Source organism: Polypterus senegalus, chromosome 1 (genome assembly GCF_016835505.1).
Source record: "Polypterus senegalus isolate Bchr_013 chromosome 1, ASM1683550v1, whole genome shotgun sequence".
Classification (NCBI taxonomy): Eukaryota; Metazoa; Chordata; class Cladistia; order Polypteriformes; family Polypteridae; genus Polypterus; species Polypterus senegalus.
Genome location: NC_053154.1, coordinates 31385567 through 31399250, shown reverse-complemented (window position 1 = coordinate 31399250; position 13684 = coordinate 31385567). Strand labels below are relative to the sequence as shown.

General features: G+C 41.6%; 1 pseudogene; it reads right to left on the bottom strand.

The window, feature by feature from the left end:
• Positions 1 to 3099: 3099 nt before the first annotated feature.
• On the bottom strand, positions 3100 to 6064 carry LOC120523862 (annotated as a pseudogene).
• Between the last annotated feature and the right edge of the window lie 7620 nt (positions 6065 to 13684).

Genomic DNA, 13684 nt, shown 5'->3' with positions numbered 1-13684 from the left:
AGGTAAAAGTCCAAATGTTGACTTTATTTTTCTTCCACAGTGTACAAAGCACACTCTCCTCCACAATACTCATATAAATCACTAATACTAATCACAAATAACCAATCCTCCAGCTCCCAGACGCGTTGCCACCCTTCCACCCAGCTCAGCTCATTGTCTGTGAGTTCCCATAGTCCTTTTATACCTCCTGACCCGGAAGTGTTTCTGTCCAATAGTCCACAAGTCCTTATTCCTTCCGGGTCAGGGTAAATAGTCCCTTTCTTCAACCCGGAAGTCCGTCGCTCTTCCTGTGACGAACCTCCGGGTCACAGGGCACCTAAGAAGCCCTCGGTCCTCCCTGCAGCTCCCTCCTGTGGCCCCCACGGCATCCAGCAGGGCTTTGCATAAAAACTCCATTGTCCATGATGCCCTGCTGGTCTTCTGGGGACCTCCACACTGCAAGGAGGGCTCCACCTGGCGGCTTGGGGGTATTGGCCGGGATAAATGGCCGGCCATCCATCACAGTATTCCCCCCCCAGCGACGAATTATTATTCGGAGCGGCCTGCCCCGAGAGGGAAGTCTTCCTCCAAGAGGACGTCCTGGTTGAGCCTTGATTAAAACGAACATCTTGGTCCCTGGAGAACCTAGGGGGAATATTATTCCAAATTGACATCTTGTCCCCCTCTCTCCAAGGACAGTTCCGCCAAATATGGCCCAACCTTCGGCACCCGTAACACTGCCTCTGTCCTCCTGGTATTCTTCCCCTACGGGACTGAAAACAATAAGGAAATGTTAGGTCCGCCCCTTTTGCTGGGAGAGAAACCCAGCCTCTACCGGTGCTTTTTCTCTCTCTTTCTTGTCAGGAGACCCCCGTTTAATCTTAGAGCCCTCCTGTTTAATCTGGGGCTTATATACAGTCTGGGTCTCTCTATTAAGTAAAGAGAGACCCTTTACTGTTTGCACCCCTTTACTTTTACAAATTACCGGCGGCGGCGTCTTCAGGGCTGCCTCACTCCGGGAGTCAGCACTGTCTAGCTGCCCCGGATCGATTAGCCCTTCCGCCGACCACTCGGTTAACGTATCGACCTCTCTTGTAGGGTACGCCATGTATTGGCACCCGCTACTTATTAAACGCGGGCCCGGATCACACCGCGTCCCTCTATTATGTACGATACGGGTCTCGCATACCTGTATCGCCGCATCATTCATTACAGGAGGCTCCCCACCAAATCGCCGCACGTAGGCCCTCACCTTCTCCAACGGCTCTCTGGCTGCCGCTCCCAAATCCCCAACGATCTTTTCAATGGTCGTCAGGACCTGTAAGACACTCGCTACGGGCTCGATTAGTTTTTCGAGCTCCCGCAAGTTTATATAATTATTTATTTCGACCGGCAGAACACTCACTTCCTTGTTCGCGTTACCTGCCGACTGGGAGCCAATGAGCACGCGTGCTTCAGGCACGTGCTCTGACGGGTCTCGCGGAGGCTTCTGGGACTTGGAGTTCTCAGAGGGTCGAATTGCCTTCTTCGGCGAACTGCGGTCTGTCTTTAATATTTTTGCGACATCCCGATCAGCTTCTTCCCGACCCTCCTTACCTTCTTGTGGGTTGAGCGATGCCTCGCTCGCCTCCCCCTTCCCCTTCGGAAAGACCAAGTCCGTTCCTTCGGGCTCGAAGGTGCAAACAGCAGGACGCGGAGCTCCTCCTTCCCAGGATGCACTGGGTTTGCTACCGTGTCCCTCGTCGGCTGCCATCATGCGGAAGTCGATTTCTAGGCGCTCTGGCTTCGACAGGAGAAGGCCGTCGTCTTCGGGGCAGGCTCCTTTTCCCCTCGGAGCCTCCAGGTGTTCATCTCCAAGGTACATGCACGGGACAAGGTGAGAAGCAATAAAAGGATTTTTAATGTCGTTCCCGGCACGTACCTTAGAGGGATCGTTGCTTCCTGGAGGTTTCTCCAGACTTGTAAGGCCTCTCCTTAACTCCTCCCGAGCATCGGCCATTGCACCTATGGCACTCCCGCTGGCGTTGTCGCTTTGCTTGCCCTTCTTTTTTCCCATTTTGGACTCGTTTTTTTCGGGTTTTGGCGATGCTGTGGTGATTCCTGATTCCGTAGTCTTCTCGGGGTTCATTATCCACAGAAATATTTTATTCAGGTCCTCTGCAAATGATGCTAGAGTATCCTGCTGGCTACGCCACTGTGAACGATAGGGGGCGCTCTCGCTCCCTTGAACCCCTGTCCACGACTCCAGACACCAGGTAAAAGTCCAAATGTTGACTTTATTTTTCTTCCACAGTGTACAAAGCACACTCTCCTCCACAATACTCATATAAATCACTAATACTAATCACAAATAACCAATCCTCCAGCTCCCAGACGCGTTGCCACCCTTCCACCCAGCTCAGCTCATTGTCTGTGAGTTCCCATAGTCCTTTTATACCTCCTGACCCGGAAGTGTTTCTGCCCAATAGTCCACAAGTCCTTATTCCTTCCGGGTCAGGGTAAATAGTCCCTTTCTTCAACCCGGAAGTCCGTCGCTCTTCCTGTGACGAACCTCCGGGTCACAGGGCACGAAGTTGCCCTCGGTCCTCTCTGCAGCTCCCTCCTGTTGCCCCCACGGCATCCAGCAGGGCTTTGCATAAAAACTCCATTGTCCATGATGTCCTGCTGGTCTTCTGGGGACCTCCACGCTGCAAGGAGGGCTCCACCTGGCGGCTTGGGGGTATTGGCCGGGATAAATGGCCGGCCATCCATCACAATGTACAATAAACAAAAACACATTTTTTACTGGACTGTATATCTAATATCGTCTGTAGTAAACAACTTGCCACATACTGTACCACAGTGCCCGCAGTTATTATTGGCTGTCTAGTAGTTATCTAGCAGTCAACAGTGTATTATTTGTAAATGCTACTTTCTCCAGATATGCAGACATCTGAAAGGGTCAAATGCAGAAAATCAATCAATAATTCTGAAACCATGTCTCCTTTTAAAATGTATATTTTAAGAAATTAAATTAAAGACATAGAACTTCAGTGTTTAACATTTAAACAATAATGTTAGAAAACAAAAATGTAATTACGAAGCAGTCTAACATTTTTAAAGACAGCAAGACAGAAATTCAACTGAGGCAAAACAGGAGATTAAAACACTTTAAATCAATTTGAATTATTAGGAGTCCTTTCAGAAAATAATCTCTACATTGACATCCATTCAAAATCAATTAGTTTCCTCAAAAGTGTGCAGACTTGTTGGTTGATGTGTCCATGTTTCTTTTTTGATTTTGAGCCCGACTCTGGGTTAATACCCAAAAAACACCTGGAAAAAAATATAGAAGCTATCAGTTTTATTTGAGCTTTTTCACACTGTTTTTCAAAAGACATTAAATGTTGTTCCTTTCTACAGAATATAGATGCCTAACACTCATCCTAAGTAGGAAAGCCAAACATGATTTCTCTGCCATTTTAACAATGTTGTGAGGATTTACTAGTCTCACTATTACCCTTGCTAGTGTTATCTACAATGTTAGTGTGTTAGTTTACCTTTGGATAAACTCCAATGTGGATGAGGCATCTTCAGGATACTGCAAGTTAAGGTTGTAATAACTTGCGACGATTGTAGCAATACCATTGATGAAGTCATGATGTGGTCCCATGACCACTTGTCCTTCAATTGACAACATCCAGGCTTTAGGCTTCATCGTGTCATCTGAAATAAAAAAGATATTCATCATGTACTTATGCAGAGAAGTGGAATTCTTAATGAACAACAGTGTGAAAGGAATGGGTTGCTAACACAGGGTCTTAGATTACAACTATTAAAGTAATAGAAATAATTAGAGTGTATTACTCATAAAAGCAAAAAGGAGTCATAGGTGTGCACACTGTTCTTCTGGTCGTTGCAAAGTAAAGAGCAGCTGCACAGACCTTCAAAACATATATGAGAAGGTAATACAGGTTTACATTCTACTATACTGTAGTTGCTGACACTATAAGCTACATGTGTTGTTAACATTACCTTGTATAATCAAGCAGGGTGTGCTTGGTAGCATCATTGTCCTCTGAACATCAGTGCCTGTGGCACATGTCTGTAAAATACAGTAATACGTAACTTTAACATATGCTGGATATATGTACAGTACAGTGTATACTGTATATCCCTTAGTGAAGAGTAAAAATGATGGCAGGAGAAAATCCTTTGACTCCAGTGATTCACAATTCTAGATTTAGCAGTTTGTATTTTACTAAAATTCAGTAGTCAGAGAACTATGTGTCTACGTGGGGGATTAAGAGTGTATGAATACAAGTATGAAAGTTAATATACTGTATTGTCTACCCAAGTTCCAGCATTGGCATCTGCCTTTTTTACTCTTGTTCAGGTTGAGTTGAGCCATCATATTCATCTTATTGTTTCTATCAAACTAGTTCTTCATATAGAATACTGAACATTTACTGCTATATAACAATCAAGCACATCCAGCACTCCTCAAGATACCATATTAATTTTCTAAAATTTCAAGGCATTGATTTTAGAAAAATATAAAAACTAAAATCAACTCTAAAGCATTTTCAATGCCAGTTGGGTTCCTGGTCTATTGTAAGCAAAACTCACTTTTCTATCTCTAAAACAATTACTTACATCTGCTTGAAGTAGGATTGCATCCTTGGGCTCTTTAAAGTATGCCATCAGGAGGAGAAGGACACATGCAGCCTTCACTGAAACCTCTGGTTCAAACTTAGACAGGACATCCTTAATTCCTGAATGATGGCTTAGTTCCTGGCAGAACTTTATAATTGTACTGCCTTTATTATCCAGTGCCTCTTGCAGCTTGCTGAGGATACAGATGTTTGTTAGAAGCCTAAAGTGGGAGTAAAGACATCTTTGAGAGAAAAGGAAAGGCCATTCCTTCTGAACTTGTGCAATGTGTGGTGCAGGCACTCCATTAAGGTATCGGCGCTAGAGGATATAGGTCTTCTCCATAAGGGGTTCAGCTTTCTCTGCTCCACTCATCTCATCCGCTGCATTTTCACGTCATCTAATGATGCCTCCGTTTCTCCAGCTGGCAGTTCTACAGGACACCACCTCACACATCCATACTGATCTACAGGGCCTCTTGCCTCCCCTGCTGCATTAGTGTGGGACCTTCTCTCTCTGCGTCGCCTTGCAAGAGTATTTTTTCTGTTTTTATATTCCACTCTTGTTTTAATTTGCTGAAGAAGAGAGTGGCAGCCCTCTCCAACCATGTCTCCTTTTTTTTCCAACATCCGCAAAACTTTTTGGGTATTCCCTTACAATTCCTCGGACTACGCTGTGGCACATTAAGATCGTGTTCAAGCATCTGATCCACCACTGCTTTTACCATATCTTTTCTGTCTCCTGGTGATGGTCTTGTTTGATTTGCCACTGCTTTTTGAATAGCTGCTGGCATCCTATTCCAATTGACTTGGAACTCTGCATACCATGGCCTGCCAGGATGCGGGGACAAAGAAACAGAGGAGTTTGAACTGCTTGAGGAGTTAGAAGATAGGATGAGTGGAGTGCTCACGGGGCATGATGAGAGGAATGAAGAGGCAGTAGCATCCAGTTCACTTTGAACTGTTACAAGTCTTAGACATGATAGCAAAAAAGATCAGTGGAAGAAAGACAAAAAAGCAGCACACTAAATTAATTTATGATAAATTACATTCTTCCTGTTCAATATATTATATTGGTAGCCACTGGAAAGAAACAGAATGAAGGACACTAGTAAGAGAAAAACATGACTGTGTTTTTCAGGTCAATGAGTTTGCCCTTCAATAATCTTTGCACTTCAGTGTTATTTGTTCAGCTTACCAATGGCAGTTATCAGAATATATATTTACCTTCATTTTTAATGCTGTTTAACAGTTTGCGACACTGGATTGACCTAATGTATTTCTCCAGATCCTTCTCTTGTATAAAAGCAAGGTCTTCCCTGCTTTCCACACCAAGCTCTTCTAACCGTTCAAGAAGAGATGTTAAGGATTCATTTGAGAGGCTTGGCAAGATAGATAGCACCACTTCCCTTATGTCTTGACTCATTTTCTAAAAGAGAGTTTGTAGCAGACAGTCAAATATTAACCAATTATTTCATAAAACCTCTTGATTATTTGTTTATTATCAGTAATGCGTTATTTGCTACAATTTTATGTCTGTATGATTTTATGCTTTATTAAGGCACTAGTGAGTACGCCAAGAAGTAAAAGCATTCACAAACTACAGACTATCCCTATCTCAGTTTGATTTCAATTGCATTAGAAAATTTAACTCTTCATTTATAGGTAAATGTGCTGGAATCTTCAAAGGCAATTTCTGAATCATATACAGTAGTTATCTTCTACAATACTTTCACCACAATACAAAGATGTTATTTAAAAGACAAAGTCCTATATACATGTATGTGTTCTTTACAGAACCTCACAGACTCTTCCTACTCCATTATTTGCCTATCCTTTCTACTTACACAATTTCTAAAAAAGAATGATGAAGAACAATTAGCAGTAGGTCACACAGATTATAAGCTGGAAGTGGGTAGTAGTCAAGCAAATCATCTTGCTTTATACAAACATAATCCTTTTGGACTACTCCTAATTAACAATAGACACCTATTTCTCTCAACTTCACAAAGGTATGCTTCTCTGTAACAAAGTATGCAGAATCATGGACAGTAAGTACAAGAATAATCTTCCCAACATAAAGTTCTTCATCACTACTTCCAAGCAAAACAAACATTCCTTTCCTTTTTGCCCAGAGGGGACTGGGCGGTCTTGTGGTCTGGAACCCCTACAGATTTTATTTTTTTTCTCCAGCCTTTGGATTTTTTTTTTTGTTTGTTTTTTCTGTCCACCCTGGGCATCGGACCTTACTTATTCTATGTTAATTAATGTTGACTTATGTTTATTTTTTATTGTGTCTTTTATTTTTCTATTCTTCATTTTGTAAAGCACTTTGAGCTACATTTTTTGTATGAAAATGTGCTATATAAATAAATGTTGATTGATTGATTGATTGATTGATTTCCTGTATGCTGTGCCTTTCACAGTCACTTCATTGCATGCCACTGTAGACTGTGACTCAAAACTATAACTGGCAACAGATTCTCTGATTTTGTCATTATAATCATTCACAAAAAACTCTGTACCCTTGTGTACCTGTACAACTGGAGGGAACAGGCTGCCTGCACTCAAGTAAGCCTGAAGAAGTTGGTGTCTTTCTGCCAGTGTTTTGCACAGATTTTTAAAGTTGTGTAGCTTTCTGGCACACGTTTTGAAAAATGTGTGCTTACTTTCAAACCTTAATGTCCAAAGGCGAATAAGTGGACCAAAGTGGAGTATAAGTTCAGGATAATGGCACATATAATGATGCTTAGGTCTTAAAGGGTGATTAGGGAAAAGCTTTTTCCTACAGTGTAGATATTCTTCAGTTATGACTTTGAGATATGCTACTTGGCCTGCTGCGATAGCTGGTGCACAGACAAGCTCCACTATCTCTCTTAGTTGTAAAAGGAGTTGCCATACCTCGTTTTCACAGGGATCTTGAATCCTGTCACCTATCAAGAGAGGTAACAATCTAAGAAAACACCAATTTTGAACTGCATGTCCATTTAGTCGTTCACTACCAGGAGAAACATCTGCAGGTTTGTCATTGCCATCATTTCCTTGATATTTGAATTGGTTCTTAAATCTGTTTAATTGCAAGTAAGTAAAGTGCTTCTCATGTATTAAATGACCAACAAACAAAGCAAGGTCATACAACACAATACCTTCAAACAAGTCATGGGCTAGACATGGTGGAAGCCCAGGATGGCAAACATGAAAATAAGAAAGTTGGTTAAAAGGAGAGTCACACTTGATACCTGATACAGCAGGGTCTAAACCCTGAACATGACATTTATATTATTGTATTGTCCTCACAGCACCACACGAGTATGGTTCTTTAATACATTTTGCTTTATCTATTTCACAGTAAGGGCGGCACGGTGGTGCAGTGGTAGTGCTGCTGCCTCGCAGTTAGGAGACCTGGGTTCGCTTCCCGGGTCCTCCCTGTGTGGAGTTTGCATGTTCTCCCCGTGTCTGCGTGGGTTTCCTCCCACAATCCAAAGACATGCAGGTTAGGTGGATTGGTGATGTTTGTGTGTGTCCTGCGGTGGGTTGGCACCCTGCCCAGGATTGGTTCCTGCCTTGTGCCCTGGGATTGGCTCCAGCAGACCCCCGTGACCCTGTGTTTGGATTCAGCAGGTTGGAAAATGGATGGATGGATATTTCACAGTATCGGCAAAAATGATCAGCCCGACTGAGGTTTTCCAGAAAATCTCCAATACAATGGGGTCCCAAGTTGTCTCTTGAAATGGCAATCAGAGTGCCTTTTACGTCTGCCATCACTTATCAAAATTCCTCTCTCTTCTAGAAATTTGAGGTCCTTGATCAAAGGTTCAAAAATTCTGGTCACTCCAAAGTATTTTAAGTTCTGCTCCCTACATAAGAGAACAAGTTGCATGTGAGCTGTAGTAGATCTATTATGTGGCAGCCAGGGTTAAGTATACAGCTAAAACTTTAGGTTTTTTTCTCCCTGAAACAAGTGGGTTTACAACCTCAAAGGCGTCTTGATATAAAATCAAACCAATAGAAGAAGGTTCTATTTTCAATAGTGGATTACTTCGAACTCCCTCTCCATCTCCAACATCCTTATAGACATTTTCAGTGGATGCTTGAGAATATGCTAAGGCATACTGTTCTCTTACAGACTCGCTTTTGAACAATGCAAGTAAAGTCTCTTGTATTGGTAAATACTGGGCAAAGCATTCTTTGCCATTTTCATCAGTGCCCAGAAACAAGGGTACAGGCTCAACATAGTTAAAATTCTTTTTTAAAACAGTCTTTCTCTTTTGTTCTGTACTTAGAAGTTCCTTGTTATACATCTTAAGGAGATCCCCCCTGTTCGTTTCATCAATTATGTCACTTATAGTGGCCTCTGGAATTCCAAGTGCCTTCAATTTCTCAATCAGAATCTTAAGTAAATGTGAAAGTCCAATATCATGGGCATTTTGAAAGTCCTCAATGATTGTTTGTATGGTACTTGCTGGTATCAATACCTTAGCTTGTAATTTCAGATAAAGAAGTGTAATGTTTTGTAAAAACAAAGTTTCATCCACAGCCAGTGGCCTTTCTGGTTCACAATCATCCTCATCAAAAATATTTGAATCTGCCTGACTAGGAACACCAAAGGGATCCATGGGAACAGATGTATCTAGAATTGAATCATCTAGGTCCTCTCAGCCTGTATGTTTCCTTGAAATATGCAAGGCTAAACTTGACTTAACTGTAAAAATACTCTCACAACCTCTGAATGGGCATTTGATTTTCAGTCCTTGTTTTATGTGTGATTTTAAATGCTTTATGAGAGAGGTCAAAGCATCACACTCAAATTCACATGACTGAACCACACAGTTTAAAGGTGTAGTGAACTGTCTGTAGTGCAGTAGAGTAGGAACTGCTTCCTCACGGTCTCTATATGTGTGTGTTTTCAGAACACTGGCTTTGCGGTACATCCGAGAACACGTAGGCACACCACACTGATAATGATAATTGGGAGTATTACTGTGCAGCTTTGTGTGTTGAATGAAACTGAGTAACATTACTACAGACATACTGGCACTTACTAATTACTTATTAATTTAATTAATAATATTTATTTATTAATTAACTTATTAATATATATATATATATATATATATATATATATATATATATATATATATATATATATATATATAGTTTTTTATGCTGTTCCTGAGCTAACATCTTTCATCACAGTTTAAAACAAAAGCACATAAACTTTATCAAAATGCACAAATTAAAACTGTTTAAAAATACATGAACTAAAACTACATGAAAAAGCTGACATTGAAACAATATTAAAACGCAGACCTGAAGCTATAAGATAAGACACGAGTTAAAAAAATGCACAAATTGAAACGGTTTGAAAATGCTAGAACTTAAATTTTATGAAAGAAATCACTAATTACAGCTGTAAACATTAATATATATTGAAAGGCATGATTTAAAGTAGATTGAGAAATGCACAAACTGAAATTAAGCAAAACTGCACCAGGCCCGGCCTTAGGCATAGGCGAAGTAGGCGACCACCTAGGGTCCCGGCGTCCAGGGGGCCCCGGATTGACAGCGGCCAGGCCCCCGGCCTGACCTCCCCTCCCCTCCCCTCACATGTTTAAATCACATGGGCCAGCGGGGGTGTGTCCGCGTGGGCGGCTGTCTATAAAAGCGGAGCGGTTTGAGTCAAGATCTCTATGGGTCGAACATTCACATCAGTGAATCAGCCCTCATCATCATTCATCGAAATGGCTAAATTGTAGCAGCTAACTACAGATTCAGACGGCACAGCAAAGGACCTAACAGCAGAAAGCAAACTGAGGAAGTGACAGCACAGCTCTGATAAGGATCACGCAGCAAAGAGAACAAGTGCACGGCAACACATTAGGAATCTTCCACTTGAACTCGGGAGCAACAACAAAGCAACAACTCCACACAACATTGGACATTTCCATAGAGACTTAGTATCATAAAACTATTTATCTATGGTAAGATAAATTAGAGCTCTAAATACCAGTAAACAGCCAGCCTATATGTTTTATGTTTGTCTAGTCCAGGGGTGACAAACTCCAGGCCCTGAGTGCCACAAAGGCTGCAGGTTTTCATTCTTATCATCTTCTTAATTAGTGACCAATTTTTGCTGCTGATTACTTCTTTTAATTAACTTGACTCAGGCCCCATAGTTGTTTCTATTTCTTTAATTAGCAGCCAAATAATAATGAGACACAACAAGCCACCATATGACCAGCTCCCCTGTGCCCATTACACAATATCTGAAATTAAAGAGAGGTGATGGTCTTGGTAAGGTTGATCTCTCAGGTCATTTTGACAGTGCTCTTAGAACAGAAAAACAACAGTTTCGAAATGTGTGCTGTGGCAGAATGAGAGCAGCAACAAGCCATGGAATTAAATAATGGGTTTAATTAACAGCAAGAATTGGCTTCTCATTAAGAAAGTGATTGGAGTGAAATTGGTTGGAGTTTGAAGCCTGAGTTTAGCTGTTAATCTGTTAGCTCGTTTCACACCTCATTTCTGCTTGGCTGTCATTTAATGAAGAATGGAATCAATTCAGACGGCTGAACTCTTCTAACATGGCTATTAAAGTGACGGGGAAAAAGTTAATTAGCAGTGAAAACTGGTCACTGATTAGGAAAAGGGTTAGAATGAAAACCTGCACCAACTGTGGCACTCCAGGCCTGGAGTTCTCCACCACTGGTCTAGTCTGTCTGTTTCCAGTCTTCTGTCAATGTATATATAAGCAGTTATCATATTTCTATACCCCTCATGTTTACCAATAAATGGTATTATTCTGTTTTTAACAGAAGTGTGCCTCAGTTATTTTAATATACTGTAAGTCTACTTTAACAGAGAAAGGTAAGGTAGATAAAGTAGGACCCTTGTTGAATTATTAGATTAATCTCTCATTGTTATGGCATCCTCCTGGGTGACTGTCTTATTCATTATTAATCATCAAAATTCCTGCACTATCTATTATATAGTTCCTTTCCTATCTATCTATCTATCTATCTATCTATCTATCTATGGTATTACTCTGAAAATCCAGTAAATACCTCTATTTTAAGAGTGTTTAGGTAGCACATTATGATATAGGCAGATTTAATATGTACCATACTTTAAAAAATACAACTCTGTAAACTCAAGATTAAAATAGTTTTAAGATGATGGATTGAAAATAGAACTTTTTATACATATAACATTCAGGAAACTGTTCAATTAAATTTTTACGTTAATCTTTCATATCGGCATTCAGAACTTGTTACTTGAACCTTGTAAATTATATATATATATATATATATATATATATATATATATATATATATATATATATATATATATATATATATATATATATATATATATCAAGTGAAGTTGGGGAGCATGCACTGTTACAGTGTGTTACTGCACCCACTACATGATGAAACAACTCGGGATTCCGGTTTGCAACCCCCCAGGCAGACACGCAGTCCAGTCCTACCGTCTGGAAATTACCCTCTATCTGCCACAGCCAGGTGTTACATGGGCGACCCCTTGGCCTGGTCCAGGCACTCGGGTTCCCAATAATGAGGATCTTATGAGCCGGATCACACTCTGGGAAACATGCCACATGGCCGTAGTGCCATAACTGACACTCCCTCACAATGCAGGTAATTTGACTCATTCAGGACTCCGAGCAACTGCTCATTCGATACAAAGTCAAACCAATGGTACCCAAGGATTTTCCGGAGGGACACAGTACCAAAGGAGTCCAGTCTTCATCTCAGGTCACTGGATAGCGTCCATGTCTCACAACCATATAGCATATTCGTCCTTTTGCATAGATATCAGGAGCGGCACACACCCCTTTCCAGGGACCTCATGTCCTCCCAGCTCTTCCAATCCATCTACTGACTTCATAGGAAGTGTCACAAGAGACATAAATGTCACCGCCAAGGTAAGTAAACCTCTCAACAAGGTCAACACTCTCTCCGCAAACAGACACAATGTTGATGGCTGTGCCCAAGAGGTCATTAAAGGCCTGGATCTTGGGTTTTATCCAGGACACTTACAAGCCCAGACACTCAGATTCCTCACTCAGTTTCTCGAGCGCTCCAATCAGGGCCTCCATTGACTCCGCGAAGATCACAGCATCGTCAGCAAAGTAAAGATCCATGAATCTTTCTTCCCCAACAGATGCCCCACAGCCACTGGACCCCATGACCTTGCCCAACACCTAGTCCATACAAGCATTAAAAAGAGTAGGAGCAGGACACACCCCTGATGAACCACAGAATCAACTGGGAAAGATGTAGAGGTCCTGCCTACACTCTGCACAGCACTCACAGTACCAGTGTACAGGCCGGCCATGATATCCAGCAACTTCGAGGGGATCCCGCCAACGCTCAGGATGTCCCACAGGGCAGCTCAATCAACTGAGTTGAACGCTTTGCAAACATTGACAAAGGCTGCAAAGAAACTGCTGATATTCAAGTTTGCGCTCCATGAGAACCCTCAGTGCCAGCATCCGGTCAATGGTAGACTTGTTACGCGTAAAACCGACTGTTCTGGTCGCTGGTAGGTTAGCAAATGATCATGGATCCTATTAAGGATGACCCTAGCAAGGACACCGAGAGCAGTGTTATCCCCCTGTAGTTGCTTCAATCCAGGTGATCACCCTTCCCTTTCCAGATAAGGAAGACAAGTCCCGTTTTCCAGTCAGTTGGGATGATGCCAGTTCCACAAATGAAAGAAAAGATTGCTTGCAATGCCAGGAGAACAGCCTTACCACCAGTCTGGAGAAGTTCACCCTGGATGCCACAGATACCCAGACCATAATAGCTATATATGGTTTACCTAAAATAGAGAAGCGATAACTAAGTAAAAGATATTAGTTATGATTACGGTACTTCAAAATAATAAGCTGATATGCTTGTTTTAAGTTGTGTTAATTCATCTTTATAAAAAAGTGAGTTTGGCCAATTTCTTGCGTTTAAGCGCCTTAGCTTTAAACTTTTGATCTCATTTGTTCATGTCCTGCTAACTCTCTCGGCTTTGAGAAACATCACAGCATTTTTTAGCCTTTA